The sequence below is a fragment of the Peromyscus eremicus genome, chromosome 3 (assembly GCF_949786415.1).
Source record: "Peromyscus eremicus chromosome 3, PerEre_H2_v1, whole genome shotgun sequence".
In the NCBI taxonomy this organism is placed as follows: domain Eukaryota; kingdom Metazoa; phylum Chordata; class Mammalia; order Rodentia; family Cricetidae; genus Peromyscus; species Peromyscus eremicus.
Window position 1 is genome coordinate 124286954 of NC_081418.1, and position 18610 is coordinate 124305563.

At 37.1% G+C, this 18610-nt stretch overlaps 1 protein-coding gene and 1 pseudogene across 7 annotated transcripts in view; one reads left to right on the plus strand and one right to left on the minus strand.

Annotated features, from left to right (window-relative positions):
- The window catches only part of Setd5 (SET domain containing 5), an 87375-nt gene that overhangs the window by 11281 nt on the left and 57484 nt on the right, over window positions 1-18610 (plus strand). The gene's annotated exons all lie outside the window — the stretch shown is intronic.
- LOC131906471 (large ribosomal subunit protein uL5-like) lies at window positions 14580-15757 on the minus strand (annotated as a pseudogene).

Below are 18610 nucleotides of genomic sequence, written 5' to 3' on the forward strand. Positions count from 1 at the left end.
AAAGAAAGTGTCAGATCTGCTGCTATTGTGCTTATAAATGGTTGTGAGCCACTATGTAGGTTCTAGGAATTGAACTCTGGTCTTCTGTTAAGAACAGCCAGTGCTCTTAACCACTGAACCATCTTTCCAGCATCTCTGCTGATTATCTTTTTTTAGAATAATGACAGGAAAGGCAAGTGTTCTGTAGAGCTACACCCTAGTCCTGAAATAATTTTTCTTAAGCTTTTGTGAGGAGGGACCATGCTATATCTCAGTTTCCCTAGGACAGTCCCACTGTTCTAGCATCTCAGATAGATAACATGCGACACCCTTTTTACCCTGAAAAACTGGCCCAGAACAGACCATCAACTATGGAGGAAACTCAGTCCCTACCTAGAAAACCAGTTTTCTTTGTAGAGTTCTGATTCTGTGCTAGAATTTGTCTGTTGGTTTCTTATTCTCCCCTAGTAAACAATTTTTCAAATGTATTTTCTTTTCATTAATAGTATATCAAGAAGTAGCTAAAGATTGGATTAATTTTAAAACTATTAGGGAAAGTCTAAACACAACAAAACAGAAAAATGGGCTTCCTTTGGTTTTATCAAATTGTTAGTTTAAAATACCCTATTTAGGGCTGGGCATGGTGGCACATACCTAATCCCAGCACTTGAGAGACAGAGACAGGTTTACAAAGTGAGTTCTAGGGCTACACAGTGAGACCCTACCCCAAAACAACAACAATAATAATAGCCTGTGCTAATACACACCAGGATTCTCCCAGCACACCCTACTCAAATCCATTTAAGATAAGGATCATAATGGGACTGGACTCAGCAGTTAAAAGTACTTGCTGCTTTTGCAGAGGACCTGGGTTGAGTTCCCAGCTTCCAGATGATGGTAGCTCACAAACCTTTGTAACTCCAGTTCCAGGGGATCTGACACCCTCTTCTGCCTCCACGGTCACCTGGCACACATGTGATTCAGATGCATAAATGCTGGCAGAACACTCATACATAATAACTTTTTAAGATAAGGGCCATACTTGCACTTGATTGGGTTGAGTCTATAGATTTTTCTCTCCCTCTCTTTTGTGTCGTGTATGTTTTTTAAAATATTGTTTTGTAGAGTTTCTAATTTTTGAATTTCAAAGGCTAGGTTGTCGTTGATATATTTTGCTGTGAAATGTCCTTATACCTACATTTCATATGAATAAGTGATTAGGTAGTATGATGTTGTGAGGCTGGAGAGATGACTCAGCAGTTAAGAGCATTGACTGCTCTTCCAGAGGACTGGATTAAATTCTCAACACTCACATGGCGGCTCACATCTATCTGTATCTCCAGTTCCAGGGCTTCTGACACCCTCACACAGACAGACATACATGCAGGCAAAACACCAATGCACATAAATAAATTTTATAATGGTATTGTGTACTTTGTTGAGTTTCATAGTATTTGCCTGTTAGGATATTAAGCAACTGTTGATATTTGTGGCCTAGATCAACCATCCTCAAATGTTAGGAGTTAAAAGCTGAAGTTCCCAAAAAAATTGTTTGAGTGGGTTCTGGAGAGATGGCTTAGCAATTCAGAGCACATGCTGCTCTTTTCCAGAGGACCCAAGTTCACTTCCAGGCATTCCTGTCAGGTGGCACACAGATGCCTTCACCTGGCCTCCTTGGGTATATACACATATACACATAAATAAAAGATAAATCTTTAAAATTTTTAATTACCGATAAGTTTTTTTTTTTTTAAATGACATTTGTTGGTTGGTTGGTTTTCAGGTTTGTTGTTTTAGTTTTTATGGTTTTTAGAGACAGGGTTTTTCTGTGTAGGCCTGGCTGTCCTGGAACTCACTCTGTAGACCAAGCTGGCCTCAAACTCAGAGATCCACCTGCCTCCCAAGTGCTGTGTTCAAAGGTGTACACCACCACTCCCCAGCTTGACATGAGATTTTTTTTAATGAACAGAAACTTTCTATTTTTTTAATGACATTGTTTTACATTTTTGTAAATCTCTTTAGTATCAATCTTAATAAAAGACAGCTGCCTTTTCAAAACTGCTTCTGCCTTTAATTTGTGATAAGCTGAAAACTGAACTTTCATGCCTCACATGGATATAGTCAGAAAAGGGAAGAACATCGTGCCTCTTGGGGGAGTCTAGCAGATTTCAGGAGCTCTATCAACTGTGCTTGGAATCATGGGCCTAGAGCCATTCTTCTTTCTTTATGCTTTTATAATGGTGATATTCTATCACTTCATATATTGTTTAGGCTGAAATATTCCCTCTCATGTATTATTGAGTAAAGTTACAAGTTGAATACCAAAGGCAAGATAAGTAGTTGTTTTTCATCACCCCTATTTATTGGTTTTCAAAATAATGGATTGGTAACTTAGCAACCACAGGAGGTGATCAGTGAAGTATTACTATTTTGTGCTCATGGTTTTGAATATGTTTAATGCGTTAGTTTCTTGCTGTTACTATTTTTGACATTCGGATTGTATGTACTGCCGTTTGCTGTTGGCTAAGTAAATCCTTTAAATTCATTCTTACTTTCCTCAATTGTTTCATTGCTTTCTAGTTCTAGTATGACCAAATGTTTTAGGATCATTTTTACCATTTCTGACTCCAAAACAGTTTCTCGTGTGTGTGGGGGGGTGGGTGGGGGGGGTGGGGGGGGGAGTAGTCTTTTGCTTTGCTTTTGTGACAGGGTCTTGGGATATATAGCACATATTCACCTGGAATTCAGAGGTCTGTCTTTCTTCTTCAGATATCTCACTAGGCCTTAGTTTGTTTTGATGAGAATTGATCCTTGGAGACTAGAAATGTTCATTGTTCTGAATTGATGCTGCTGTTTCTAGGTCTTTCAAATAAACAAGGGTTTAAAAATACTTTTCTTTTTGCCAGGCAGTGGTGGCACATGCCTTTAATCCTAGCACTCAGGAGGCAGAGCCAGACAGATCTCTGCGAGATCCAGGACAGACACCAAAGCTACACAGAGAAACCTTGTCTCGAAAAACCAAAAAGAAAACAAAAAACAAATAAAGCTTTTATTTTTAATAAAATAATTAGATTAATAACCTAATCACTGATATTTCAAATTCAGTGCCACATACTTAATGTAAACTGATCTTTTTTTTTCTGTGCCCAGCTCCCAATTTCCAGTGACACCAACATATTTCTTCACTTTTTGCCAAAGTATACTCAAACCAGTTTTAGATTAGTAGAACAATATGATTATTAAAAGGTGGGTGGTTTGTTTTCTTTTGTTTCCTCTTTTTCCTTAAAGCATATCCCTTCAGGCACAGTCAATTAAATTACAGTATTTTTAAATCTCTTAGAGTGTTCTCTGTGTGGTTATGCCACCAGCTTGATACTCAGTGAAGTTAATTTTTTATTTCTTTTTCAGGGATAACCTCTTGCTTTACAATTAAATAAATGAAAGTACTAGTTACTCTGAAGTTTACAAAGCTAAGTATGGTTAAAAAAAAATATCCTGCTTCTATCCCCAGTGTCGTCTTCCCTGTCCTCTTTCTGTCTTATACTCAGACTTCACCTATTCTTTATGAACATTACAGTATTTTTTGCATTTACGTTTATTTATGGGTAGGCATGCACATCTGCATGCATGAAGTCAGAAGTCAACTTGTGAGTCAGTTTTCTCTGTCGTATGCATTCTGTGGATCAAACTTGGGTATATATGATTGATGGTAGAACACCTTTTTCTGGTGAGCCATCTTGCTGACTCTCAAAATGGCATTTTCTCAGGATACTTCTGTTTTAATGAAAAAAGTACTTAGATTTAGTTTATTTAAATACTTCCCTTTGGATTTTTCAATAAGTAAGAAATAGTTTTATGCTATAAAACTGGTGGCATAGTTTCTTTGAGGAACTATAATTTCTTGTATAACTTATTTGGGATAGGAATCTTCCTTTTTCTACTAATAAAGGTCGTTTAATGCTAGATTATGTTTGTTTCTTGTAGCTTCAGGTATACTTGACACTGCTGCTGTTGTAATAGCTCCTCAGTAGGCATTTCTTGAATAGTTCACCGTTAGTCTTGAAATTCAGGTGCTATTTAAAAGTACCTTTTTTTACTTTATCACTTCAATTCCAAATAAATCCATTTTTTAATTAATTAATTTATTGATTGATTGATTAGTTTTTCGAGACAGGATTTCTCTATGTAGTTTTGGTGTCTGCCCTGGATCTCGCTCTGTAGACCAGGCTGGCCTCGAACTCACAGAGATCCACCTGACTCTGCCTCCCGAGTGCTGGGATTAAAGGTGTGCACCACCACCGCCCCCAAATGTTTTAAAATTGGTTAAATGTTTAATTCTTGCTAACTGTGACATCTTAGAGTTATAATTTCATGTTTCAGCACTATCAAGTTCTAATAAGTAGACTAACAGTATTAAATTATAATAGGCAAAACAGTGAGGAATAGTGATTAGAATGTGAAGGTTCTGAAAGGGGAAAATGAGGAGCGTGAGAGGAATATGCTGAATATACTGTATGTACATTATATATTTGTGTATACAAATTTAAATTATAAAGGAAATAGTACAATTTGAGATTGATTTGTCGCCCCCACTCCCCACCAAAAAAAAATGGGGACTCTGGAATTGGATAGACCTTAATTCAGCCTCTGGTTCTGTCTTTATTAATGTGTACACACATTTTTGGGTGCTTGATAAGGCAAGAAGAAGATACAGAACCCTGTGGAAGTATAGTTACAGGTGTTTGTGAGCTTCCCAACATCGGTGCTGGGAACTGAACCTGGGTCTTCTGCAAGAGCAGAGTTACTCTTTAACTTCAGAGCCATCTCTTCAGCCCCAGATTCTAATTTTTAATTCAAGTTTCTTGGCAAGTTTAATTCTTTGGCCTAATAAGAAATAGTACCTTCCTCATAGAGTTGTTACTATACATTACTAAACATTACATGAGGTAACGCATGAAAATGGAGTATAGAAACAGTGGCTGGTACAGAATAATCAGTAAACAGTAGCTTTTAATTTGAAAGTTGGTATTTTAGGAGTATTTGATTAGTTTTCTAAGCTCTAAATCAACCTTACTTAGGATTATGTTCATAGGTTATAAATAGCACCTGATTTTCATTATTATATTGATTATATGAAAATAACTAATTGATAGCAAAGGAGTAATTGGTACCTAGCTGAAATTTGAAACTTCTGGCTTAATTTGTTTATAGTGCTGTAGTCAAACCCAGGGCCTTGCATGTGCTTGTCAGTGTCTTGCTATAGAGCTATATCCCCAGTCCTTTCTCCTCTGAATTAAAAGTCTCATTAGCCCAGATTGACCTTGAACTTGTGAATCTGACAGTTTCCACCTACATGGGACTACATGCCTTCACCACAGTGGGCAGGTCTCTCGTTTTATAAATCTGCCAGTGCTTACTTCAGAAATGTAATCACTGGATGGCTCAGCTGTGCAAGCCCTGGAACTCATTTAAAGTTGGAGGAAGAGAACAAAATCTAAAAAGATGTCCTCTGACCGCCACACCTGTGCTGTTATATGTGTGCACCCCCACAGACTCACACAATAATAAATATTTTTAAAAAATTTAATAGAAGAGGGTGCTTTAAGGACAGCTGAACCTTAGGAAATAGAGTCTTCAAAGTAGCTATAGAGTACCATGTATGCTGACCAGTTGTAGGGTTCATTCTTTACCCTAATTGGGATTGTCTGTCAGTGAAGCTTGAGTGCTTAAAGGTGCGCGTGCACATACACAAACACACTTTTTTAAAAAAGGCCCTTGAAATAACCTCTCTCAATAAGTCCCCTGGGATGACCTTGAACTAACAGTGTAGCTCAGGCAATGTGGGAGCTTCCTGCCTCAACCTTACAGTAGCTGGGATTACAGGTTTACCATCAGGTCCAGGTATTCCTTAACCATAGAAAGTTAATGTTTGCCTTTTAAAAGTACTTTTTAGACAAAAATACATTTGGCAGGTTACTTAGTGAATTTAATAATTTTGAGGTTGGAAGTTTAAGAATACTAAAATTTGTATTAGATGACAGTATTTTAGATAGAAGGAATTGTAGGAAAGGACAAACTGGCAAACTAAAGTCCTCCTTCAAGCAAAAAAGGTCTTAAACATCTTTATCTTTAAAAATACGCTCCAAAATATTGTTTATGAAACGATGGGTTATCTGGTATTTGCATTGGAATAAAGAGATAATAAAGGAAGCAAAATCAGCGGTGGATATTTGTTGGAACCGGATAATGACTAGATGGAGTCCTCTATACCATTTTAGTTTCGTATTTATTTGAAATTCTTTATCATAAAATGTTTTAAATTTAAAATAAAAGGGTTCATAGAGCTGGCCATAGTGGGACCTGGTCAAGTAGACTACAGTAGTAATTAATAGAACGAGTGGATATACCTATAATCTGGATATTTGTTTTAGTGCACAGTAAGACTTGAAGGTTATTCAGAGTTGGAGGCCAGCATGGGCTACAGAATAGGATCCTGTCTCAAAATAAAAACAAACAAAACCCTAAACAGAACCAGATGTTTTGATTTCTTCTTGTTGTTTACTGTATGTATTCTGAGCCAAATTCATCTCCTGACAATCATATTTCCAGTCAACAACAAAATGGAGTGGCTCAATAAAAGAATGTAGTGGCCTATATAGATATATCATAATCTTTTTGGTTTTTTTGTTTTTGAAACAGGATTTCTCTATGTAGTCCTGGCTGCCCTAGAACTCACTTTGTAGACTAAGCTGAGATGTATCATGATTTTTAAACTTTTAAAGATGTCTACAGCTGGGCAGTGATGGCTCACGCCTTTAATCCCAGCAATCGGGAGGCAGATCCAGGCGGATCTCTGTGAGTTCGAGGCCAGCCTGGGCTACAGAGTGAGTACCAGGAAAGGCTCCAAAGCTACACAGAGAAACCCTATCTCGAAAAACCAAAAAAAAAAAAAAAAAAAAAAAGTCTGCAAAGTTTAGAAAGCCTTCTTGACCAATAGATTAGGGAAACAAATTTGTTAATTGTTAATAGTATGTTTAATATACACTAGATCTTACCCTATGAGTTTGTTGAATTAATTTATCTGTTTATTTATTTTGGTTTTTTGAGACAGGGTTTATCTGTGTAGCTTTGGAGTCTGTCCTGGAGCTCGCTCTGTAGACCAGGCTGGCTTCAAACTGACAGAGATCCTCCTGCCTGGCTCTGCCTCCTCAGTGCTGGGATTAAAGGCGTGTGCCACCACTGCCCAGCTGAGTTGGTTGAATTTTTTTTTTTTCCAGAGTTGAGGACGAACCCAGGGCCTTGCGCTTGCTAGGCAAGCGTTCTACCACTGAGCAAAATCCCCAACCAGAGTGGTTGAATTTTTGATAAAGCATTTCCATGCCAAATGCTCAAGACTTATCCAAGAAAATTGACCTGATATTTAAATACCCCTGTATATTATTTAAGCATTAGCATCATTAGTAACATGGAACAAAATTCTGTCAGTTCCTTCACCTCCACTTGAAACAGTTGACTTAGAAGCAGGAATTCACTTCCTTGTTTGTATTCATCCAACTCCCTATTCTGTTCCTTCCTAGTGTTGGAAAGCTTCATACCGAAATTTGGGTCCTGTAATGTGCTTAATTCTTAGAACCATGCACTGAAGTGAATTGCAGATAGATTTAATTAAAAAGACCACACGGCTAAATAATAAAAATCTGTTGCTTCTAAGATCTTTTCATTATACCAGATCATCCTGATTTCAGGAACCTTTGACTCTACTGATAAAATCTGCACTTCTCTGCATTTCTTGTTTGGGTACATTTTGATCTTTCTCTCTTCAGGATTCTTTATCAGAATTGCATAGGGCTTCTGCATCATAGAATATGGATAGAGAGGAAATGAATGGGAAGTTATTGAGTGTTATCCCTTATAGTGATTGCAAATTCTTATTTCCTTGGTAATGGGAAACAAAGGCCTCTTCCAAATATCTATACATTATCAGTCACTTTTGAGCCTCCTTTATTCCAGGCTAGTTACAGTTTAGAAAAGGGTTTTTATAGAGCAAAAGTTTAGAGTTTCTGGACACTTTAGATCATTCTTTGTCTCTACATTTTTCTGAGGAAAAGTTTTATAGTCTTTATCAGGTTCTTTTGGATATCAATGATCACTCCTTAATATAGTTAAGAACTACAGGTACTCAGAATTCAGTTCCTAAGAGAGCAACATATACCAAACTGAACAAGTTTTTTGGCCTGAAAGGGGACAGGCAGTAAAACTACTGTGAATCCCACCTATGAAGCAGTTACTGTCTGAGCAAAGAAACGATTTGTGAATTCAGATCCTGTTTTTGAGAACTCAAATAACTTTACTACTAGACATTGGAGCCTGCTTGGTTTTATTTATATTAAGACTCTGTTTGCTCTTGATAAACTTCTAAGAAAATATTTTTTGGAAAGAATTAGTGACAGGTCTGGAAGTCATAAAAGACTTTCTAAATTTGAGTTTCAGGAGAATAAGGAATGGTGGCAGCCCCTAAACATTTATCTTTGCCATTCTGTTTTGTAAGTATTTAGAATGCAGCAGGTTGATAGCCAAAGGACGGACCAATATTGTCTCCTTTGAGCAGTTCACTAAAGCAGGATCAGCAGGAATTTGTGAGTATATGTACTCAAATAGCTATAAATGTATTATGTTTGAAAGCTGGTAGAAAAATAAGCTAGTTAAGAGTCAGGAATTAGTTAAAGTTGTTTGAATATTGTACTAAAGCAAATGGAAAGGCAGTGTGTTTCCTCTAAGAGTTGGAATTTATAATGTGAAAAGCAATCTTGAAAATTAGAAATCCTAAATTTATAGATGAATCGTGTTAATCTTGTCACTCTTAGTGGCAAGTGGTAATTAACCAGGGTATAAATTGCTAATGGTCTTTAAGAACAGAAAATAAAGGATCCTATGCAAAATTGTTGCTAGTTTTCCATAGTTTAGTTTTGGGGTGTTTTTCCAAACAGTAGAAATAAATTTTTGTACTTTTGTTTTGTATTTTGAAACAGTCTCTGTATATCCCTGGCTGTCCTGAAACTCTTATGTAGACCAGGGCAGCCTTTAACTCACAAGAAATCTGCCCGTCTCTGCCCTCTTAGAGTGTTGAGATCAAAGGCATATACCCCCATACTGGCCAATTTTTACACTTTCAAGGGCGGGCCCCCCCCTCAGAAAACTGGAGTATGCTTTTTAGTTATTAATGTTGGTTTATAAGAGATCTGTTGAAATCGAGAACATGTATTTTTTGTTATTGTGTGAATGTGTGCATGTGCTCTGGGTGTGAAGGTCAGAAGACAACTTACTGGGTTGGTTCTCTTCTACCATGTGGGTTCAGGAGATTGAACTCGTATCATCATACTTTTCAGCAAGTGTCTTTAAAAAAAAAAAAAAAAAAAGATTTATTTATTTTATGTATATAGTGTTCTGCCTGCATGTATGCCTGCAGGCCAGAAGAGGGCACAAGATCTCATTACAGATTGTTGTGAGCCACCATGTGGTTGCTGGGAATTGAACTCAGGACCTCTGGATGAGCAGCCAGTACTCTTAACCACTGAGCCCCAGCAAGTGTCTTTAATCACTGGCCCTGGGACATGGAATTTTTTTAATGGATTTTTAGCCTGTGTTGTGGTACTGCTGCTGTACTTGGGAGGTGATGATAGCAGGACAACCAAGAGTTCAAGATTATCTTTAGCCACATATCATGTTCAAATTCAGCAAAATAAAACAAAATCTGAGTTTTTAAATTGATTACAAAGTAGTGGCAAAACATTCAGTTGAAAATATTTTGTTCAAGAAAAATTCATAAATAGGTGTTTTAATGAAAAGGAAAATGGCTGATGTATGGAAATTTTAAGATATTTTGTGTCTTGTTCCATTCTGTAAACTCCCTGCTGTGTTTTAGGCCATGGCCAGAAAAACAACAAATGATTCAGTAGACAATAAAATAACTACAAAAATGTTAACATGGTATGTGGTTGTGGTTATGTTTTGTATAGGAATTCATAGTAGCAAAAGTACTATTTTACCAGTGCCCTGAAGCTACTTTTTTCAAGTATTGAGACAAACATTACTGAAACTGGATCAAAGGTAAATATCCACATCAAAGCTTCAGAATCATTTTTCATATTGAGGTCTTCTGCAAAAATACTTGTAGCCTGTAATCTAAATATTTTTGATGCTTTGGATGATAGGAACTGTCAAAGGTCCTGGGTTTCAGCAAACCTCTAGCTAGCTAATCCCACCCATCTCATTGTCTTCTAGAGAAATAAATAGCTTTCCATCCCAGAGACTGCATTTTTGTTAATAATTTACTGTGTGAGTAATATAAACTAATTTTTGCTAAGGCAGAGCTTACCCCAATGTTTATCCATATTTCTTTGAGGTAGCTATTACTTTCCACTACTGTTAACTTTTCAAATTACAGAGTATCTAAGGTTAGCTTCATTGTCATCAGTACAGTTAAGGTTTATTTGGGTAGTGGGTAATGTAGTAGTATAGTTTTCATTGATGGTGCTTTCAGCCTATTTGCTGGGAACTGGACTTTGAAGTTACTTGGGCTTTACATTTAAAACAGGAATTGTCCAAATTACTACATGTTTTTATTCTGTGACACTCAGCCATTGTTACTGAGTTATTTTTCTACTGGGGAGTTGTCTTAGGGTTTTTATTGCAGTAAAAAGACACCATGACCATTGCAACTTTTATAAGGAAAACATTTAATTGAGGTGACTTGTTTAGGGTTTCAGAGGTTCAGTGCATTATCATGGTGGGGAGCATGGTGGCATGGTGATGTTGCAGGAGAAGCTGAGAGTCTTGCATCTTGCAGGCAACATGAAGTCATTTGACTGTCACACTGAGAGAAGCTTGAGCAAGAATCCTAAAAGCCTGCCCCCACAGTGACATGCTTCCTCCAAGAAGGCCATACCTTCTACTCCCTTTGGGGGCCATTTTCTTTAAAACCACCACAGGAGTAAATGAGTTTCTTTGCCTATAGTCTGTCACCACTCAAAACTTCCCAAGTACTCAGAGATCACTCACTAAAAACAAGAACAGCTGGTCACCATGATATGATGTAATTAGTTATTTTTCCAGAAACAGTTTATAGAACACCACATGAACTTTTATCTCCTTCCTTGATTTAGGGAGCGGTTCTTATGTTTACCCATTTTTGTGTGATGACAAACAGAATATATAGGAATGCTGTTCATTCTTCCATAAGAGAAATTCTCATTCCCAGTAATATAAGAAAATTTATCAAGAAACTCATACAAGGTTGATGTTTACAGTGATTTAAGAGAGTTCATCCATTGAAACAGTTTCAACAACCACTTGTATAATTCACACCTGAACATTACTCAGCAGTCTAGTAGTTGTTGATTTACATAAGCTTATTCATCTGACTGAACCTTGCAGAAGAGTGATGAGCTTGATTTCCTCCACAACTTTATTGTTAGGATAAGTAGGACCCTCTCATATTATCACTAGTTATATTATGTACTCAGATGTGATGTGCACAACTGTTATTTTTGGAACTTGCTATAAGATAATCCTGAGATTAAGTAATATTTAGCTGTTTCACCATTTTAGTCAACCCCAATGTCTGTAGGAATGTAAAATGATTTTAATTTCTGGAGGATGGTTCATTAAGACTATGAAACATGTTCATACCATCTTAGTAGTTCCACTTAGAACAGTTGGTCCTAAGGACTTGTGTGCATATGTGTGAAGAAAGTTCTCAGTAAGAACATGAATGAGCCGGGCGGTGGTGGTGCACGCCTTTAATCCCAGCACTCGGAGGCAGATCTCTGAGTTCGAAGGCCAGCCTGGTCTACAGGGCGAGATTCAGGACAGGCACCAAAACTACACAGAGAAACCCTGTCTCCAAAAAACAAACAAACAAAATGAATGAATGTTCAGTGCAGCACTGCAGAATACCAAAAATAAGCAACAGTGTGAGCATTTACCTTTAGAGGATTCATTTAAATTATAATGAATCAATAGAAGTATGTTTTGGTATCATTGAAGAAGTACATATTTACACAAAGCTATGTCTTGTTAAATATAAAAACCAGCTTACAGAACCAGTTGGGCTATTACTTTTCTATTTTAAGAGGGTCTCTTTTTTCTATTTTAAGAGATTTTGTTTTTTTATGCTCTATTGTTGGGTTTCTTTGAGATATGGTATCACTAACTTGCTTTGTAGACTAACCTTAAACTCAAAGCAATTCACCTGCCTTTGCTGCCTCATGTTCTAGGATTGCAGCCATGTGCCACCATACCCAGATTATGTTTGTATATTTTTGCAAGCATCTTTGTAACAAGTTAATTATAAGGGTCTTTACTGATAGAGCCAGCCAACTTCAGTGAGGAATTCCCTTGTACACATCAGAGTTTTAGGTTTGTTTTTTTTTTTGTTTTTTGTTTTTTTCCTTCTTTACAGGGTTTCTCTGTGTAGCTTTGCACCTTTCCTGGAACTCGCTTTGTAGACCAGGCTGGCCTCGAACTCACAGAGATCCGCCTGGCTCTGCCTCCCGAGTGCTGGGATTAAAGGCGTGCGCCACCAATGCCCAGCTAGTTTTAGGTTTCTTTAGTGTTACGGTTTCTTAGATATTTTGTCAGGAATCAGAACATGCATGGTCAAGCTCATTTCTTCTGTGTTCTAAGAAATCTTCCTGCCGTGTTTACCTTTATTCTTAGGAAAAAATGTTTGTTTTCTCTAAGCATAAACTACTTACACAAGAAACTCTCCCTGGTAAACCGTGTAGTGGATTGACTTTTGACTCAGTTATAGAAAAAAACATACTCACAAGGGTTGGGGTTTGGTTTGGTTTTTTTGTATGTGGTTGTGACAGTGCAGTACTTGTCACATATATAAGCCTAGAGTTAAGAAACATCTTCAGGGACCAGATAAGGTGATGCCACACCACAGATTCAGGTTTGGGAGGTAGAGGCAAGATCTCTTGAGTTTGAGGAGTTCCGGGACAGCCAGAGCTACATAATGAGACCCTGTCTCAAGAAAGAAAAAAGGAGAGGAAGGAAGGAACATCTTCAGGGCTGAAGATGTGGCTCAACTGGTAAGAGTGCTTGCCAACCATGAACAGAACCCTGGGTTTGATTCCAAGCACCACACAAAACTCTGGGTGTCTTGGCACATGCCTATAATCTTAGCATGCAGGAGGTAGAGGCAGGTGAATTGGAGTTTGAGATCAGCCTGCAGAGTACCTAAGACCATATAGGAAGTCACATCTTCAAATAGCTTTTATGTTCATAGTATAGTTACTTTGTTGTTGTTGAATCAAAGATGAATAAAGAGAAAAGTGGAAAATATGTGTAATATAAAACCCAAGGTAAATCTGCATAATGTAAATTCACCCCAAAGATCTGGGAGTTTTATTCTGGTCTTGTTTAATGTAGTGCTAGTTAATAAACACACTTTTTATTTAGATATTGCTATCCAAAGTAGTTAGTGATTAGTTACTTTAATAAATAAAGGCTATACATTAAAATCTTAATTTTCTTTTGAACTCTACTGCTACATGTGTGACATTCTTGTGAGTAAAATTTCCCCTATTCTTTGTTAATCATGCAGCCCAGGGCTTGTTGAATGCTAGGCAAACACTCTCCCACTCAGCTACACCCCCAGTCCTATAAGTTAATCTTTTTGTAATTCTGTTTTTGTCTATAAAATAATCTGGAAGATGTCTTAGTGGTTAAAAGTACTTGCCTTACAAGCATAAGGGCTGAGTTTGAATGGGTTCCTCAGATCCCATGAAAGCTAGACACAGCTGAGGCCTGTTATCTCAGTCATAGAGAGGCAGAGAGAGGAAATTCCCTAGGAGTATGCAGCCAGCTAGCATTGTACACACAGCAGTGAACAGGAGACCCTGCTTTAAACAAGGACTTCAGCTTCAGATATCAATCATCCTCTGACCTGCAAACTCTTAATTACACACATGAATATGTGCTCACACACACAAAAAAAAATCATAAAAAATTTTAAGTCCTAAAATTGTATGTTTGTGAAGTAGAAGAATTTGTCTAAATCAGTACAGTTATGAGGTTAATAATGCCTTGTGGTTTGTGTAAATAACTCCATCTAAAAAAGGTAAACTTGTCTACATTTCAGGGTTTGAAAATCAAAAAGGTCTGAATTTGTTAAAAGGAAGCAAGTGTATCTGAGTGAGATTCTGCCTACTGAAGTACATTGCTGGTATGAAAAAGTTCTTAAGTATCATCTGATTCTAAGATCACAGTAGGACAGAACCTCAGAAGTCTTAATATTTTGGTTGGTTGGTTTGGTTTGGTTTTTGAAATAGGGGTCTCACTATGCAGCCTTTGGCTGACTTGGAACTCCGCTATGTAGACCAGGCTGGTCTTGAACTCCTAGAGCTCTTTTCTTGCTTTTACCTCTTGACTGCTTAAAGGCATGCACCACCCTGCCAGGCTCAGAAGTCATGAGTATAGAATTCAATCTAAATTCCTTGAGGACAGATCTCTACTTGATTATTAGAAGCTTTTTTCTTTTCTTAGTTTTTTCTTTATTTCTCTGAGAAAATTTTATTGACCTTTTAAATATTTATTTATTTGCCAGGCAGGACAATCCCATCATACTTCTTCTGGAACCTGCACATGGTTTCCTCTTTGCTGATTCTGTTTGGCCCCAATACAGTCTGTCCTATGATTCTTTTCTGTGATGCTGAAACCTGGCCTACCCAGCACCACATAGACGTCTAGGCCATAGATCCCAGTGTTCGGGTCATATTTGATGCCCAGATCAATGTGCTCTTGAATACCAGTATTGTTCCAATATCTGAGAAGTTATTTTTCCCTAACTCATACTCGTGTACCTTCAGACCTTTTTTTCAGGATTTCCTCTGACTTAGCTCAATGAAGTGAAGTGAACAGCAATCTTTTCATTTTTCCTTATGCCAAAGGACCTAACAGTGTATCTAGCTTTGGAAAGCACAGGTTTCTTCTGGTCTGTGAGCTGCTCCAACACCATGGCTGCCAGCGTCAGTCTGTCTCCACTCTCCCCCACACTGATACTGGGATTTAGGGATGTGAGGTTCCCGAGTGGTTCTCACCTTGATCTTGAGCCGTGATAGAGAGCAAGAAGAGGATATTCTTGACTGTATTAGGACACAAAGTTCTTAGAGCCTTACTAATTTAAGATCATGTGATTTAGCTCTGTTGTCATGGTGTATGGTCTTACCCTACTTCTTTCCCCAACTCTTCTACTGTTACATACAGCTCAGCCTCTCTCTTAGCCATTATAAGTAGGAATTTCTTTTTATTTGATTTTAAATTGCTTCTTAGTAAGCAAAGCTTTATAGACATTGCCTTATACCAGTTTCAGAATCCCCTGGAGAGAATATAATTTAGTTAAAGAGATGAAAGGGCAAACTGATGTTATAGGAGAAGAATTAGGAGAAAAGGAATTTTTATCTTGGCTTGAATTACCAAATCATGTATCTCAGTCTTTTACTGTTTATGCTATCCTGTCTGTTTCTCTTTCTTTTGCTCCCCAACTCCTATATCTTTTGCCTATATTCACTACCTTCAGAGTTAAGCCCAACTTAATACAATCTAAATTAGGCGAACTTCTTACCAGATCTCTGAATATTCTTAAAAGTTTACATAATGCTTATCCCTTCTCTCCCTTTTGCTGTTTAGTTTGTTAGATTTTGTTTTGAGACAGGGTTGATCTGGAACTCACAGAGATTGCCTTCCAAGGACTGAGATTAAAGACTTACGACATGCAACCTGTGCTTTTTGGGTTTTTTGTTTGGGTTTTATTCTGGGGTTGTTTACTTCTTGGTCATGTTTTCCACATTTCTTCTCACTTTTTTTTTTTTTTTTTTTTTTTTTTGGCGTAGCAGAATTGAAATACATACAGTTTGGGAAAAGTGAAAGCTGCTTTTAGCCACATTCAGGTTATTAATGATAGTCCTCTTTCTTCACAGATTCTTACCTAACTCTACAGAACTGTGTAAACATCCTGCTGCAAATTCTTCTCCATGCGCATCTTAGAGTCAGCAGGACAATATTCTTTCTGTTGGATTGACTTGAGACTTTATATAAATTGCCAAGCCAGTTGGGAGTATGCCAGGATTCACAGAAATTTGAAGCAGGAAAAAAAGAAAATGAGTATTTTATTTTAAGACCTTGTAGAATTCATCCTGTGTGATACAATGTTTTCTGAAGTCATCAAACTAAATTGTGGACTACATCACAATTTTTTGGGTCCTTATGTAGTCCTTTTTCATAGCATCCTTTTCTCTCAAGGTAAAAAGTAATGTTATGGTATTGCTAGTTTTTTTTTCTCCCTCAGAATACTTGGGATTTGGCTAGAAATGAATAAACATATAATTCAGATGGTATATGAGTTTTGCAAAAGAAAGCTAATTGTATAGGTGAGACCTTCATTTTGAACTGTTCTGTGATTTTTAAAAAAAGTATAGGGTTAAAAACAAAAATAGAAATTGTTGAGGATAAAGTCATTATTTAAAAATCTGAATATAAACCAGGTGGTGGTGGCACAAGCCTTTAATCCCAGCACTCAAGAGGCAGAGAGGCAGGTGGATCTCTGGTCTACAGAACTAGTTCTGTGATAGCCAAGGCTACACAAAGAAACCCTGTCTCAAATTCCACCCCCCAAAATCCTAATATAAAATTTTTCCATTCCTTTTTTAAATTTTATGGTCATAAGAAAAACTGATTTAAGAAAAAATTCAACTTAACATGTATAGTAATTTAATTTAGATAACCAGATTGAAAGATTAAATTGTAAAATTACCAGCTATTTTTCTTTCAACCCTTGTTGCAATTTTTCTGAAGGTAACTTTTTTTTTTTTTTTTTTTTAAAGATAAGGTCTCATATATCCCAGGTTGACCCAAAATTTGCTATATGTAGCCCAGAATAATCTTGAACTTCTGATAATTATGCCTGTACCTCCCAAGTGCTGGGATTGAAGCCCTGTAACACCACACCAAGTTTGTGCCAGGCTAGGGATAGAACCCAGGGCTTTGTGGTATCAGACAAGTACCTTACCAAATTACATAACCAGTACCTTTTTGTAAAATTTTTCTCTTATTAACCGAGTTAAATTTATTCATTAGCCTACTGAAGATTTTTCAGAGCTGTGCTGTATATGTTAATTTTAATTATGTAATCATGTAAATATGAGGATGAACATAATGATTTCAGGGTATGTCTTAGATACCTGAGTTTTGAGTTTAAGTTTATGAGTCCCAGTTTAAGGATTGTTTTAAAAGGAAATTTGATTTGTGGCTTCTAGCTAGCTGGAGTTCACTAACCTAAGGTCTTTAACAAGGTAAGAAACAATACTATATATGAAAAACCTTGTACTGAAACCGAAAAAGAAATTGGGCCTAAGATGACAATTTTAGGGAAGATTTTTTAAAATTGAATGTATATTTAAGTTGGAGTCTTAAGTTAATAGATATAGTCATTGACTCTAGTAAATTTTGAAGTCATACTATAGTGCTGCCCCTTAGAAAGGTGACTGTTGTGAATAGCATTGTAAAAACTACATTGTTTAACTGTCTTTTATGTTGGCCTAAGCAAGAGTAGATTTTCTCCTTTTTCTCTACTAGATGACATTATTATTTTATGTACTAAGTTCCATATAATTTCAGATACACAAAATATACCTCTCTGGCTCTAGATTAAGTTAAATATTTATTTTTACTTTTGTATCTCATAATTGGGTACCATATTTCATAGCAGTTTTCATACTTCATGAGGTTATTATGTTCCAGGTTTTTCTTAGGAGACTGAGGAAGATAACAATAATAAACATACTATTGTTAATAAGTTGAAAGAATTCTGTTCATCAAAATAAAAATGTTTTTGGTGTTTCTTTTTAAATGTAATTGTGAGTACTAGATACTGTAAACCCAAACAAATTAAAAGAAAGTGGGGTAAGACAAAGGAACATTCTAAGAAAAGGGCTTGGGGGTGTGTGGGGCAGGATATTCCCTTTATTTTATCAGGGACTGAAATTGAAGAAATTTGACATTCTGGTGGCTCATGGAGAGCTGATCAGAGATTGCTTCTTGGCTGAGTTGCTGTCTGCAAAGGCTGCTAACAATCGTTTGTCTGGCAGCAGATCTTGTTCATCGGGATTGCATCATCTCTGGGAGAGTGGCCAAGGTCCACAGCCTCAGTACAAAGACTGTCTGAAGCCTGCTCTTTCTGAAGCGGCACTCCTCTTCCTGCCAGTCCTCTTCCCAGGGTGGCGAAAGCAGACTTGGTCTGCCTTTCTTTCATTGCATTGGCTGTTTATTGGACTCTTGTCTCCCAGCTGCTTCCGCCTCACCTGTCTGATGTATTTCTTCTGAAATCTCTTAAAACTCTAGAAACTACATATAAATGGGGGCTCTCAAAAGAATACTCAGTATTGGAAGACAAGCTGGGTTTGTTTGTAGATGCAATATTCTGTAGATCTGCTGGGTTGTTAATTGATGGGAGAGTGAAACTGCATTTTTACTCTGCCCCTGCCCTTTCTCTTACTTGCTGCTGTTGAAGACTTGGCCTACTTTAATTCTTCCTTTTGCTGTCACCTTCACCATACCTTGCACTATTTAA